Raw genomic sequence first — 15,329 nt, 5'->3', positions numbered from 1 at the left:
ACGATGAATAAGGGTCTTATCTAGCGAAACGATCGGTTATTTCAAAAATAAATACGTTTTATTAGCACAAATGCTCGCCTTCGTGACTCTCCTGTTCAAACTCGAACTCGAATTAATCTTTTTTTGAGTCATTTGGAACGAAATGACTTGAAAAAAGATTTTTCATTCTGGTGAACGAGTTCGAACTGGAGAGTCACGAAGGCGAGCATTTGTGCTTATAAAACTTAAACTTTTTTTTATTTATTTTTTAAATGAGCCGTCGTTTCGCTTGATAAGACCCTTATTCATCGTCTGGAATCGTTTAAAGCCCTTTGAACAGTTTGCAGTTTGCACTGAAACTTTAATTTGGACCTTGAACCGTTTGGTTCCCATTAAAGTCCATTATATGGAGAAAAATCCTGGAATGTTTTCATCAAAAACCTTAATTTCTTTTCGACTGAAGAAAGAATGACATGGACATGTTGGATGACATGGGGGTGAGTAAATTATCAGCAAAAGTTTTTTTGAAAGTGAACTACTCCTTTAATATGAGAGAGAGGGGGGGGGGGTTGTTTTAGGAGAGCACATGTAGGAAGTAACAAAAGTGATGTTTTGAGGATATTGTGCGTCTATAAAAGGAAAGTCACTGGAGTCCAATATTTTTAGCACCCCATTGGCTTTCAGAGTATCATCTTTTGTTTTCCGCAGGAGTCTTACAGGTTGGGAAAAATATGATGGTGAGTAAATGACGACAGACTTTTCATTTGAGTGAACATAAGATTTTTCAGTAGCATAACAGTATCTCAGCTGTTATCAAAAAAGTTTTGAGAGATTTTTGCCCTAGCAGTGGATGTTACTTACAATTCTTCTAATATTTCCTCACTCATCAGGAGTCCTTTTAATGAATTGCTTGTTCTGGCATTTCATTTAAATGAACTAGTTCTCAGAATCAATTCACAGATTTGTTCAATGAAGCATTTTTTTGCAGAAATACTCAGTATTGTAATATTTATTCAAATAATTTAATGAAACATATGTAGTTACATTCTGCTTCCCATCCCCCAATTGAAATATGAATCATAGGAAGTCTGATTCATTTGAATAAATCACTTGTTCGGATGTTTCATTTAAATGAACCATTTAAATTAATGATTTGCTGTATAGTTTAAAGTATCATTTTTTTGCTATGATACATAAATAATACTATGTTTAATTATATATTTTTACAAAACATATCTAGTTACATTTTGCTGCCTACCTCAGAATTTAAATGGCGTTTATGTAGTTTCAATGTACTTTTTATTGATATTTTTTCTAAAATGTTTTCAAAATTGACTGAAGACTGTAAATTATTGATAAATCGCAAATGACCTTTTGAAGTGGGAAAATAATTTAACATTTGATAAATACTTAAGTGTCACGATTCCAGGATCATGCACTTAACTCGTGCTTGCGATTTTTAAATGTTTGTTAAAAAAAAAAAAAACAACTATTGCAGATAAGCTGCGGTTAACATTTTCATTTTTTTTCTCATAAGAAATGCAAACCACATATGAATGCTGTTTTGTAGCATGTATTGATATCTGTTTAGGCTTACAGCCGTCACAAAAACACACCACGAAATTATACCCGCTCGTTTTTTTTTTCTTTTCTAAATTGTGAACAATAGCCTGATTGTCTCTTCTGTTACAGAAGGTTAAGACTTTTTCTCCCTGTATTTGTTATTCCCACTAAAGCTAGAAAGCTGCATAAATGGTCATAGACTCTCTGAACCGGCCCTACAGGGCCAGGAAAAACCCAAAGGAGCCAGACAAATAAAAAGCAAAGAGCTAAGACGCCGGCGCTCGGCTCTGAATCTGGTTCCTGTCAGGGTACATCAAGGGAACACCCGCAACGCAATCTCCAAATGCTGCCTCGCCGTAACCATACGGGTCTCGCTGACAAGACGACTGAACCATCGCCAGCTCTCCAAAGAGGATGGCTTTTTTCCCCTTCTTCTTCCACCCCTTTATTTATTCCTTTTCACCCTCCCTCTTTTCTTGGAACTGACCCACTGAAGATCAATTCTGGATGATCTGATAATTATGCTGTCAGTTCCAATTGCCATGTGATGAAGTGAGAAATCGGACAGAGAGTAAATGCTAAAAGGATCTCGAACTTTTTGTACATGTGCGAGTCCCATATTCACCAAGCAAAACTCTGAGCAAGCCATTACTTGTTTAAGACCTGTTTCATAAGCTGATAAATCACCATTGAACAGACGACATCTGCTGTTACATTGATTTCTTTGCCATTTCCATTCAGTAAATGACACGTCATTAATAACTCTTTGCTTGATGTAGACTTTTAATCAGAGATCCTGATGTGATTTAAACCACTAACCCATTAGATGGTTATAGGTTCAATCCAAGAAGGTCTGTGATACCTGGAAAAAGCTATCCTTTAGCATTCCCATTCATCTCAATGGCAGTTCCTCAGTTGGTGCAGGACTCTGAGAGTACGCCATTAGAAATTGAACTGTCAGAGCACTGATGCCAAGTTCTTTGAACCATACATGAGGTAATTAAGGTAAAAAGTGGATGCAATTTGATAAGTAGGTATTAAATGAATTAAAAAATGCAACAAGTGCAATTTTTAAATAGAAATGGAGGTGTTTGACCATTTTAGGAATTTCAGTTCATTTTAATTTTGACACACTTTGAATGTTAATGCCTGGTATCAAAATTTTATATGTATAGTTTGAAGGTTTTATTGATGGATGGATGGATTTACATGTATTGCATATTGGTTTAAGAGTGTGAGGTCATTGCGTGCTTGTGGAAGAGGTGCGTCTTCAGCCGCTTCTTAAAAGATGGAGGGGGTGGAGATTGGCAGCTCGTTCCACCAGAGAGAGGAACTGAGAGAGTGTCTTTTTGCCTCGTTGTGAGACGTCTCTCATTTAGTGACCTGAGCTGGTGGGAGAGAGCATACATATAGTAGTGGGTTGAAGTAGGTGGAGCAGTTCCCAGCCCGTTCTCATCCCAAGACATCATTTAACTTGACGTTTTTAACCATATGTCAACATCCGACGTTTTAAGGCACCCTTTTACGTCAGTTAGGTGACGCTATCTAACCCTAACCCTACCCCAGACCTAAACCTACTCAAAGCCAAAGCGTCAGTTAGATGATGCTCTAGGATAGCGTCATCTAACTGACGTTAAAGGGTGCCTTAAAACGTTTGATGTTGACGAATTGTAAAAAGCGTCAGTTAGATGACGTCTTGGGATGAGAATGTGTTGGGTTGTCCTGAAAGCCAGCGTTTGAACTTAACTTGATTCTGGCCGCAACTGGGAGCCGGTAGAGTGAGATCAGCAGGGGTGTGACGTGGGTTCTCTTAGGCTGATTGAAGACAAGACGGGCTGAGAGGCTTAGTCAGGTGGGTTCGAAGGCTCACTAATAGAGCATTGCAGTTGTCCAGTCTTGAAATTATAAGCGCTTGGACGAGTAGCTGTGTTTATTCTGACAGGAAGGGTCTGATTTTCCTGATGTTATTGAGCGCAAATCTGCATGATTGGGTCTTGCTGTCCTGGATGGTTAGTGTTGTGGACCCCAGTTGCACCGTGATGTTGTGGCCAACTGATGGGTTTGCAGGATTACAAGGAGCTCTGTGTTCTCAAGATTGAGCTGATCCAGATACAAGCGGAGATGTCTGAAAGGCAGGCAGAGATACGAACTGAGACAGTGTGGCCAACCGGTTTAAAGTCCCCGTGAACCGGAAGTCGCAAACGATATTTCTCCAGTGCTGTGATGTATTTCCAAGTGAAACGGAATATTGAACAGAGGGCAGGGTTGTACTCTAGCGCTCCTCCTCTCCATCTCTCGCTCATAGTAAACTAACGGTTTGAGGGGAGTGGTTAAGCGTTTCCCCACCCAAACTGTGAAACCTACGTCATCAGAAAAAGAAACATATATATAAACATATAGAAACACATATGACGCTAAAGGATGAGAATGCGTTGGAAATATAGAGCTGTGTATCATCTGCATAGCATTGGTAGGAGAAGCCATGTGCCTTTATGATTGTGCCCAGTGGTTAAAGAAGTGGAGCGAGCACTGAACCTTTACACCCCTCCTCTCCATGAAGCCTTAAAAGATCTGCCAGTGAGGTATGACTGAAGCCACTGAAGGACAGTATGCGGTGCCCAAGTCCGAGAGGGTGGCCAGGAGTGTGTCAAAGGCTGCAGAAAGGTCCAGCAGAATAAGAATTAGATTACTTTGTGTTTGCTCCTGCCAGCCGAAGAGTTTCTGAAACGGTCAGTAAGGCGGTCTCAGTGGAGTTTTTAATTTTTGAAGCCAGACTGGTTGTCATCAAGTAGGTCTTCTGTGAAAGAAAAGTAGAAGGCTGATAAAACGCCACTCTTTCAAGCATTTTAGAAAAGGCAGAAGAGAGATTGGATGGATGGATGGATGGATAAATGGATGGATGGATGGTACAGACAGACAGGAATACAAAAGATGGATGGATGGATGGAGGTATGGATGGATGGATTGATGGTACAGACAGAAATACAAAAGATAAATAGATGGATGGAGGTATGGATGGATGCATTGATGGATGGATGATGGATGGTACAGACAGAAATACAAAAGATGAATAGATGGATGGAGGTATGGATGGATGGATTGATGGTACAGACAGAAATACAAAAGATAAATAGATGGATGGAGGTATGGATGGATGGATGGATTGATGGATGGATGGATGGATGGATGGTACAGACAGAAATACAAAAGATGAATAGATGGATGGAGGTATGGATGGATGGATTGATGGTACGGACAGACAGATATACAGAAGGTGGATGGTACAGATTCTTTGGACCAAGGCAGACAATCACTTAATTTGTTAAATTCCAGTTGCAATTATTCTAATTCTAATTAAATACATTTTTAAGGTAATTTTCTGGGAGCTTTTGCGTTTATTATGACAAGTTTAACTTCCTGTGGGATGTGGCCAATTCGATTCAAATTCCAAATCAGGATGTGAAAGGGAACCAGTTATGAATTTGGAATATCAAGAGGTCACTTGACACATCAAAATTATAATATATTGAGATATTTGTGAGTCATATATCTTGATTACATAAATGTATTACTGCTTTGGGGGCAGGAGTTGTAGTTATGGTATCTACCAGCAGGGGTTAAATAGGCCATCCTAACCATCCCAGGTAGAGATCTCACACACGCTGTCTATTTTATTCAAACTCCTGGTTTGCTGTATAGGAATTAAATTAGATGAGACTGGGTTGTTGTTGGTTAGTAAATAAGATGCAGGTTTTTGTGCTGAAATGCTGTTCATAAAACTTGCACAACAATACAGAGAAGTCACTCCTTCGCCTTAGGGTTTGAGACTGTCTTTCCTATTAATGTACTGCATGTTCTCTTGGAAGAATATGCTAGAATGACAAGTAACAAAACAAAATCTGTACTAGAACATGCTGTTCAGTCTGTTGCAGCTGTAGAAAAACAGGCAGTGTGGATGTACACAGTAGCCAGTGTGAGCGCATTGGTGTTGGACTGATCTATGGCCTGTACGCTGGCTGGATTTGTTTAACCCTGAATGTCAACCGGTGCTGTCTGGAGCATGTGTGCAGGTAATATGTACCAGATGACTAGAGTTGCAGCCCAGGCAGACTGCATACAAAGCCAGTGTGGAGGAGAGCTTTTTTTTTAAAACCTGACAGCAGGTCAAATCTCTATTCAGTGAGCCTGAAGAAGCATGTAATGGACAATGTGAATTGCTGGTTGAGTTTTTAAAGATTTGCAGAATATGCTAGGTATTGGAGTTATAGACATCTGATGTTTCAGAATAATTGGCAATTTACACTTTTGAAAAAAAGTGTCATGTTGGACATGTAACCTGTTTGACATTATGAAAAATACACTGTTCTTTAAAAAAACACTATATATATATATATATATATATATATATATATATATATTTGTCAAATCTAAACCACTCAAATGTTGGAATCAAAACCTCAGAAAGGTTTTTAGATTATCTACAGGTGTATTCCACTATTCCACTTTTTGTTCTTTTTCTTTTTCTTTTTTTTTTTTTACATATGCAATGTTATCAAAATGATTCAACCCCCATTGCAAATCAGGTTTTGTGGCAAAAAATACTTTCACCTGTTTGCAATGAAATCAATCAAACAAAAGTAACTGAAAGCTTAACTCAACAAATGTTTCAAGTTGTTTACCAAATTCAACTCTAAATGCAACTTTTTTTGACTTCTGTAGTCTCAAAATTATTGAACCTCTTCATGGCATGCTTCTTTAGTACTTAATAGATCTGTCATGATCTGGGGAAAATGAGATGTACGTATAACCAGATATAAGCCAGCTTTTGGCAGCGTTTCTGAGGAGTCTTAGCCCATTTCTCATGAACAATGGCCTCCAGTTCAGTAATAATCTTGGGTTTGCGTGCTGCAACTGCCTACTTCAAATCCCACCAGAGATATGGGTTCAAGTCAGGTGACTGTGATGGCCACTGTAGAATCTTCCTCTGCAACCAAGCCTTGGTGGAATTTGAGGTATAGGATCTTTGTCTTGTTGGAAGGTCCAATTGTATACTGTTGGAAGGTCCACTGTATACTGTGGCCAAGCCTTAGCTTACTCACTGAAGGCATGCCATTTTCTCCTAGGATTTCCTAAAACCCATCTTGCCTTCCACACACTGCAGGTTTCCAATGCCAGAGGATGTAAAGCAGCCGCAGAGCATCACCGAGGCCCCAGTGTTTTTTTCAGCATATTCTTCATTCTTCTTCCTCCAGATACCGCTGATCCATAGTGCCAAAAATGGTCTCAAAATCTTCAAACTTCTGTATCTTATACATGATTTTGAGCACTTTTCTTGTGCTTTTGGGCAACCCGGTCTCATCCCAAGACGTCATATAACTGACGTTTTGGGACGTCTTTTGACCATACGTCAATATTCGCCTTTTTAGGGCCCCCTTAAACGTCGGTAGATGAGGTTATGGGATCCTAACTCTACCCCAGACTTAAACTTAAACTTAAACTTAACCCTAAACCTAACCCGTCACCTAACTGACGTTAAAGGTAAAGCGTCAGTTGTATGACGGCCCGGGATCGCCATCTACCGACGTTTAAGGGGGCCCTAAAAAGGCGGATATTGACGTATGGTCAAGAAACGTCCCAAGACGTCAGTTATATGACTTTTTGGGATGAGACTGTGTTATTTTGGGTCAGTAGTGATGTATGTCTTGGAGTTCTGGCTTGGAAACCAGACACGTTTAGTATGCGTCTTACTGTGCAAGATGAAACCTAAGTTGTGTTGCCACCAAGTCTTGCTACCGGTCTTTTGCAAAGGGTTTTTCTAAACCTGCCTTCTCAGAAATCTGGTTGCAACTGTTGATGGCTCCTTGTTCTGCCACATCCAGGTATTGTAACCACTGTTCCTTTAACTTTGAACTAGACTATGCTTCCAATGGTTTCTAAAGGAACATTTAGTTCCTTTGCTATCTTTTTTTTTGTCCTGTTCTATCCTGTCAAACTATCCTGTTTGTGAAGGGCGATGATATCTTCTCAACTTTTTGGACCATTATTTTGACTTAGCCATATTTATAATGTGACACTCAATAATCCTAGGCAGTTTAGATATTTCATGCGTTCTAGCTCAAGCACACCTGGTGCGACTAATGAAGCCCTTGATGAGTTGCATCAGGTGTGTTTGATTCCTGTTTTGCAGATATATATGGTATAAACTTATTTATTTACTTACTGGCCACTGTATATAAGAATGCTATCAATATACCATGATAAATACAAACACATTTATTTTGCCTATATGTGCGCTGCAATTTTTTTTTTCTGAATTTTAAACACTATTGACATTTTCGGCATATTTTTGTGCCGCGCTGAAAGGGCGATTATACACTTGATTTGGCGAATAAATGTTTGCCCACTAAACTGAGAGTGGGTGGGGTGTGCCAACGCACCTTGGTCATCCATGTATGCCAGTCAGTGTCTGAGCAGACCAACCACAGTCTGGACGGATGAACGACCTGCTGTTAGCAGGATGTGCTAAAGAGGATTGCACTTTCCATTTTGCATATTCATCCTGAATACAAATAAATAAATCTCAGAATCCAAACATTCAGGGGGCATCTTTGGCAGTCTAGACGACCACCCAGACTGCCACGGGGTTGGGTTTTGAAACCCTCACAAACACCCAAACAAATAACAAACAAGAGTGGATCCTCATGACGCTTTGAGCGAATGAACTGCGATAGAAATAGTAATGAGAGAAGTTTGTCTTTGACAGGGTGAAGAGTGCCTGTTTCTGGTGGTCTCTCTCTGGCTAAAGCTGCTCTAAATTTAAAATTTCATACCTCATATCCTTGAAATGATTGCATACAATGCCATTTCAGTTTTTATTTTTATGCAATAGATGCATGCTCTGAATAAATGATAGATGATATTGCTGAATTACATATTTATCGTAGTGATACGTATCATCATTCACACTGATAACATAATCTAAGTTAACATGCTTAAAAGTAACCAAGCTTGCTATAAGTTAATCAGAACAGTCATAATTTGCATTTCTAATAAATACTGCAATATTCCATTAAAAAAAGAGTTGTCACTTTTGATTTCATGGTGACTTTAAAGGGATAGTTCATTTTGAAATTAATTTGTGATGTGTTTTAGCTTACCTCAAGGGCGTCCAAGATGTAGGTGTCTTTTTTCCGCAGCAGTTTCAATTTTGATATTTTTAGGTCAAACCGTTCTTGTCTGTCAGTCATATAATGGAGGTCTATGGTCACCACCTCAAAGAGCATGCACAGAGAAGTCCAAATTAAACATGATTTAATGACTCATAAATGTAAGTACACATTGATGGCCTAAGACATGAAATGAGCGGTTTGTGTGAGAAAACGAACAGTATTTATATCGTTTTTACCTCTTGTAATCACAGTCACTTCCAGGTACTCTGAGGGCAAGGGCGCTTCTGTCTGCACTCGTTGCATTGATACACATTGATAACCGCTCGTTTCATGTCTTAGACCATCAATGTGTACTTACATTTACGAGTCATTAAATCATGTTTAATTTGGACTTCTCTGTGCATGCTTTTTGAGGTGGTGACCATAGACCTCCATTACATGACTGACAGACGAGAACGGTTTGACCTAAAAATGTCAATATTGAAAATACTGTGGAAACAAAGACACCTACATCTTGTATGCCCTTGAGGTAAGCTAAAACATACCAAAAATTAATTTCAAAGTGAACTATCCCTTTAAGAAATCACATCAGGTCAACTGTTTGTCTAATATCTGCATTCAATGGCATACATTTGTGAGTGCTAGACTTATAGAGTCTGAGAGTTTGTGGAGATCGCTCCAAATGGTTCTCTTATTGCTTTAGTCCTCTCAAGTGTGTTGCATTTCAGTATTACCAGCAATAAATTTGCAGCCAACAAAAAGGAATTAAACTCAGTAAAAAGTCTAGCGCTATTAGTTTGAAGAGATAGAATACAGCTCTTCCAAGCAGTCCATCCAGAGCACCATCTCCTGTGGGTCAAATAAATCCCCACGCCATCCTTTCCACTCGGTAAAACCATTTAACTTTACATAAGGAATGAAAAAAAACAAGTGGAAAATTCAAAATGCACAACAGTCAAAGTCAAAGAAAAGAGCACGGTGTGCAACCGAGCTACTTGTAATCAAAAAGAGTCTCAGCAGTGCATGTTTTACGTGAACATTTAAATGCATTAATCATGTGCAAAGGCACGAGGGACCTCTCTCCATCACCCCTCTGTAATTTACAGTGCCGGCCCCCCAAGAAGGAGGAGGAGAAAAAGAAAACACAAACTGGGCCCATGGGTTTGATAAAGATGTTAGGTGATGAAAACTGACTCAAACCGATCGCATACGAGAAAGAGTCTGGCCAACTTTTTGCACCTGGCTCCGAAAGAACAGCTAAGCAAACTTCCTTTTCCCGTTGTGACGTCTTTTTTCATACCCGTTTCAGCCTGTAAACGGACAGGACAGCTACAAGTGCTCTCGGCTACGTTTGGTCAAACCACCACGACTCGATCAACAGAGCCTCGGCGAACACAGTCTGTGAAAGCGCTGCGAGTTTGCTTGATTTCATTTCATACACTGTCGTTTTTGTCTCGTAATGTGATTTGACGGAGACGCTGCCTTCTCTGATCCTTAAAAGCGTGTCAAGGGACTTCATTTTCCTGTAAAAACAATTGTGTGTTGGGTCTAATGACTGAAAGACTTTCCATAAAGCAAATTTGACTTCAGCATAATGAGCTGGAGTTGCTCTGCTATAACAGCAAAGTATCATAATTAGTTTTTCTGATTATTTGTCATGTTGGTAAAACTACTTTATGTGGCAGGATGGCTGCATATATGATCTGTACATTATGGCTTAGTTTTTGTTGCTTTTCCGTTGCAGTGCTGTTTTATTGATTATATTTTCTCTGACAATATGCTTTATTTCATTATGCATTCCTACTTCCTACTTAATGCTTATTGCAATTTTCAGTGTATGTTTGAGTGATTTTTATCTGAATATAATTTGTTATCATTTCTCTTTCGCACACTGACAAAGGCTGGAGCCTTTTTAACAGTAATACACATATAAATGTAATGTATATTATTATTTATTAAATCAAAGTCCTGTTTTCCAATTGAAATGACTACTTTATGCTACTTTTATGCCAAGCACGAGTCAGTTTCGAATCTAAACCTTGTTCAATTCAACTGAATCAATTTCTTTTGAATCAGTGAATCATTCTGAATTATTTGGACAGCTCGCTCTCACACTAAATTGTTCAGAGCAGTTTCTCACTCCATATAAATGTTTCAAAATACTTAAAGGAGTTCACTTTTCAAAAATCTTTTGCTGATAATTTACTCACCCCCGTGTCATCCAAGATGTCCGTGTCTTTCTTTCTTCAGTCAAAAAGAAATTAAGGTTTTTGATGAAAACATTCCAGCAGTTTTCTCCATATAATGGATTTCAGTGGGAACCAAACAGTTCAAGGTCCAAAAGACACTTTCAGTGCAAACTGCAAACTGTTCAAAGGGCTTTAAATGATTCCAGACGATGAATAAGGGTCTTATCAAGCGACACGATCGCTCATTTAAAAAAAAAATGACAAGTTTAAGTTTTATAAGCTCAAATGCTCGACTTGCTCTGTTCTGTGATGCGTGTTCGTGACTCTCCTGTTCGAAATGAACGAATCTTTTTCCGAGTCAATTTTTGTTTGTTTCGTTCGTTGAATGAACCAAATGACTCGGAAAAAGATTCGTTCATTTTGATGAACGAGTTCGAACAGGAGAGTCACGAACAGAACACGCATCAACAACACTACTTTTGCCAGTTTTCCATTAGTGGAACTTATTGAAACATTAGCTTACAATTTAACTTGGATAATATATCTGTAGTATATTTGTTAGCATCTAGATTTTAGCTTAGATAACGTTTTTTTTAGTTAGCTTACCCTGAACAATATCTTACGATTCTAGCGACTGTAATGCACTTCATAACCCGTCTCTGATCTTCAATAGCAACAGTGGTAATTGCAGTGTTAGTTCACATTAATCAAAGTGTCAGCTGCAGAGAACTACAGGCTTTGTTTTGAGAAGGGCCTCCACCTAACATCCACCAGAGTGCATCTATTAAGGGGTTAAATAAACACTATTTGCTAATACGGCCTTTATTTCAGCTTGAGTGGAAGGAAACGCAGTCACCGAGTGTTTGCAGTGCAGGTATGGAAGCAATCTCTTGAAAAAACGCAAACATTGTGGACTGTCCGCAGTGTTTGTGTGAGTGTGTCTGTGAAAAAGACAGATAGAGGGAGAGTTGATCACTGAAAAGCTACTGCAGATGCTGCTGTGCACACTGTCAGGTTGAGGGCTGGGGATGATTGCCACATCTGGAGTGAATTTATCGTATAATTCGCCGTATTACTGGTGCAGTCTCCATATAAGTAGCATGACCACGTTTACAGTCCAGTCCGTAAGCCCGCTAGTGCCCTCTGCCCTGCGCTAATTTATACTTGTACTGGGTGGGGAGCACAGAATTTATTATAGTCTCGAAAGCACTTGAGCGAATCTTGCAAAAACATGCCATATTTCAACCGCAGAATCAAGAGAAAAACTAAATGTGTTTTACGTGATGCAAAATATAGTCATTCTCCTTTAACTTTAATACTTTAATACTACATAGTACAAAAAATAGTACAATGTTGTATAAATACTACATATTGCTTTTTGCATTAATGTAACGAAAAATATATTCTTTCACATTGCAGTGATGAGAATTTGAGGGGAAAATTGCTTATAGTTATAAAAAAATTAAAAATAATAATTCAATGTAAAGATTTGTTATCACAACTTTTTATCTTCTGTCAAATCAACTTACAGATAGCATAATTTTATTTTGAGTTTCTATTTTTTGTCTCCTTGTTGTATTAACTCAAATTTTTAATTTCAATGAACTCAAAATTTTAAGGCAACTACATTGTAAGAAAACATTTTCAAGATTTGTTATCACAACATTTTTTTCTTTTGTCAAATCAACTTAAATAATTTATTTAGTTCAGATAACTTATTATTTTGAGTTTCTGATGATTAAATCAATCTCATCATTGTATTAACTCACTTTTTACATTTTAATCAACTTAAAATTTTAAGTCAACCAGATTACTTATTATTATTTATATTTTTTAAGTTAAAGCAACAATATTTTTTACAGTGTAATTAACTTGCTTGTTTAAGTTAAAGCAACAAGATTTTTTTTTACAGTAAAAAAAATATTTTCAAGATTTGTTATCAGTATCACATTTTTTCTTTCGTCAAATCAACTTAAATAATTTATTTAGTTGAGATAACTTATTATTTTGAGTTTCTGATGATTAAATGTATCTCCTTCATTGTATTAACTCTTTATTAACTATTTTTCCAGTTCAACCAACTTAAATTTTTAAGGCAACCAGATTGCTTACTTTTTTATTAAACAATATTTTTTTTACAGTTTACTCACAATAAACGATACGATTTTATTTAACCTAAATGATTGTGGAGAAATCTGTCAAGAGAGTGTTTTATCTCAAATAAAATAAACATTATTTTACAACCAGCACCAACAAAACCAACAATGTCTAATTCTGTCACTAATGCCGGCGTATTTCCAGACATACATTGATTGTAATCAAAACTCTAAATGTCTTTCTTTGGCGCCTCATTATTTGTTTTGACTGGTAATATTGGTTGTGGTTGAACTCCATGTTCATTATCATCCAAAATCTATTTTATCAGTAAATTGTTTTTGATACACATCCTTTTTATTACATCATGTGGTTACATTGAGAAAAAAATGGATGATTTCCAAGCCTAGATGGAATCTACACCTGCAGAAAACTGCGTTCTTCACACCCACCGCAGTTTGTGTGTTTGTTTATTAAATAATTTGGCTTTAATTTAAGTTATGAATACATGTGTATTAGCATTGGCTACCCTTAACACATTTTAATTGCTTTCTGCAGATTTACCTTCCAAAATCAGTGCCGGGAACTCTGTGCCTGTATATCTCGAAGAGTGCTGTATCATCTGATCCATTTCATCCTTATAACAAACAAAAAGGAGGCCCCTGTCTGCCCCTGGACTTCTTTGATGAGACGCTGTTGTGTCTGGCTTATGAGGTAATAATGAGGGTCTTATAATGTTGATATATTAACACAAGTTCATTCATGCACGAGGCAGCTCGTTTCTGCCAATATTCAAAGCCGCCAATGTTGTGACGGGCTTATGAGTTCTTTGTGGAGCGTGGTGGGGCAGATCTTCCCTGGAGATTGTGTGTACTCCAAAGAATGATGGATTTTGCAGACTATTAGTATTATTATTGTTGTTTACTATGAATTATTGTATACTATGTCAACTGAACAAGCTACTAATGACCCATTTTGGCATCTTCCAGCATGTCATTTGTATTTAAATGTAATATCAGGTGATGTTCTGATGTATCAGACATCAGGAATGTTGACGAAGCCCATGGGCTAATTTGACAGACTAATTTGCCTCAGCAAAAACACATACTCAGACATAAAAGGTTGGAAGAGCTTCATTCAGTGGGACAGGCAAAAGTCTCGGCATGCCCAGATGTGATTCTGTGAGAGGAAAGGGGAAAACAGTTACCTTGCAAAAAACATTGACAAGCTGTAAAAAAAAAAAAAAGAAAGAAGTTCATTATTTTAACGGACTAATGAAAAATACAAAGCTTGCACTTAGGGAGGATGACAAATCTCTCACTAACTTTATTCAGAAGTGCAAAATGCCCCAAACAACTGCCCCTAAGTGAAAACTTTCACTTTTCATTTCTTTTTTAACCCACACACCTAACTTTTGGGGACTTTTTGATCCCTGGATAGGTATTTGGCACAGATATTCTTTACATTTTTGTCATTTCAATGAGAAAATAAAATAAAAATCCACGTTGGATGTTAAGAAAAAGTAAAGTAAGCCATAACTCTTATTTTTTCTGTAATTTTAATTACAGTTAATTTTGCTGTAATTACTGTCATAGAACTATACTATGTAAAATGATAGTGGATTTAAGATTCAAATTTTACATCTAATTTGATCAAATGTATGTTTTTTAGTGTAACCAATCTTTCTTGGAATATTGTGGTCAGTTTAAGAATAATATATGCAATACTGTTTATTTGAAAGAATTAAAAGAGCTGTTTCTTGTTTATTCCTTGTATTGTTCAACTGCTTGATATGGGATTTAGAAAGTAATTAGTAATGCAATACTTTTTTAGAGAGTGTAATTAGTATAGTAAACTGGTTACACATCTGAAGATGTAATTAGTAGCTTGTAATTAATTATTTTTAGAGTATCTTTCCCAACAATAATGAAAATATAGAACAAAAAAAAAATTGTTAACCGTGAGTACCCATGTTACTACTTCTAAAAAAAAATTTAAAAAAAAAATCTCGGAAACCCCTCTCAAACTTAAGTAGACATCAGACTGTAGTACTTTTACTTTTACGTGAGTAAAATTTAGGAAGGTTTATTTGTACATTTACTCAAGTCATAAAGCAGTGTACTCTGTCCGCCTCTGCACGGTTCTATTGATATGCAAATAAGCCACGCCTCCACTCACTCACACCAGCCCAGAGATCCACTCATTGACGATCACACATTGACCTGATTGGTTACAAGGTAGTTTATGACGTCCTTGTACAGAAACACCAGCGATTTCAAACCACGTTTTTGAGACATGTTAACTTGGTTAATGTGGTAGTGTTTATTAGTTCTTC

General features: G+C 37.4%; 1 long non-coding RNA gene across 1 annotated transcript in view; it reads left to right on the top strand.

Annotated features, from left to right (window-relative positions):
- The window catches only part of LOC148976867 (uncharacterized), a 61,022-nt gene extending 46,500 nt beyond the window's left edge, over positions 1–14,522 (top strand). The window contains exon 4 of the long non-coding RNA XR_016146069.1: positions 13,553–14,522. This is a non-coding gene — a long non-coding RNA (uncharacterized LOC148976867). The remainder of the gene's footprint in view (positions 1–13,552) is intronic.
- Positions 14,523–15,329: the final 807 nt, after the last annotated feature.

This window comes from Pimephales promelas, chromosome 13, assembly GCF_988280905.1.
Source record: "Pimephales promelas chromosome 13, fPimPro1.hap1.1, whole genome shotgun sequence".
Classification (NCBI taxonomy): Eukaryota; Metazoa; Chordata; class Actinopteri; order Cypriniformes; family Leuciscidae; genus Pimephales; species Pimephales promelas.
The sequence above is the reverse complement of the archived record's forward strand: the minus strand, read 5'-3'. Positions and strand labels throughout refer to the sequence as shown.